Source organism: Orycteropus afer, unplaced genomic scaffold, assembly GCF_000298275.1.
Source record: "Orycteropus afer afer isolate SDZICR_OR568_19922 unplaced genomic scaffold, OryAfe1.0 scaffold00766, whole genome shotgun sequence".
NCBI classification, from domain to species: domain Eukaryota; kingdom Metazoa; phylum Chordata; class Mammalia; order Tubulidentata; family Orycteropodidae; genus Orycteropus; species Orycteropus afer.
This window is the reverse complement of record NW_006922353.1, coordinates 59,010-59,991: the sequence shown is the minus strand read 5'-3', so window position 1 is coordinate 59,991 and position 982 is coordinate 59,010. Positions and strand designations below refer to the sequence as shown.

At 51.1% G+C, this 982-nt stretch overlaps 1 protein-coding gene across 1 annotated transcript in view; it reads right to left on the bottom strand.

Moving 5' to 3' along the window:
- Positions 1–982, bottom strand: part of LOC103211638 (kallikrein-5-like) — an 11,647-nt gene that overhangs the window by 904 nt on the left and 9,761 nt on the right. The window lies entirely within an intron of this gene.

Genomic DNA, 982 nt, shown 5'->3' with positions numbered 1-982 from the left:
TGCTTCTGTGAAGATTGACAGCCTTGGAGACCCTGTGGGCAGTTCCACTCTGTCCTCTAGGGGCGCTGTGGGTCAGAATGGACTCCAGGGCAGTGGGTGTGGTTTGGGCTTTGCTTCTGTGATGACTGACAGCCTAGGAGACCCTATGGTGCAGTTCCACTCTGTCCTCTAGGGGCGCTGTAGTCAGATTCAACTCGATGGCAGAGAGTTTGGTTTGGTTTGTACCCCTACGGGGTACAGTTTGTTCTGGGCTGTTAACCTAAAAGGTTGTCAGTTCAAACCAACCCAGCAAGCGGGGAAAAAAAGCCTTGGTGATCTCTTAAGACTGCAGCCAAGGAAATCCTATGGGGCTGTTCTACTGTGAACACCTGGGGTGGTCATGAGTCAGAATGGACAACAATTAACAGCAACCAGCCTTTCTCCAAACATCTTCATTTCTGACCCTTCCTCTCGGCATTGCCTCGACTCCCTGTCTCTGTCTGTCTGTCTATCATTTATCTATCTCTGTCTCTGTCTGTCCATCTATATATCTGTTCTCCCCTCCAGCCTTCGGATGCCTCCTGCAGGTTCTTTTCCTTCTTCCTTTCCTCACTCCTCACCCATTAACGCAAATCTATCCCGTACCTAAACCTCACTTTCAAGAGACACGGTCCCCAGCCCCTACAGGAGAGTTTCTTGATCTCAGCACCATTGACATGTGGGGGCAGATGATCCTTTGCTGCAGGGGCTTGTCCTGAGCATTGTGTGATGTTCTACTCACTAGATGCCAGTAGCCTCCCCCGTGCAAGTCGTGACAATCAAAACTGTCTCCACAGATTGCCAAAGGTCCCCTAAATCAGTCAGTTCTGACTCACAGCGCCCCTAGAGGACAGAGTGGAACTGCACGACAGAGTCTCCAAGTCTGTCAATCTTCACAGAAGCAAAGCCCAAACCACACCCACTACCGTGGAGTCCATTCTGACCCACAGCGCCCCTAGAGGAC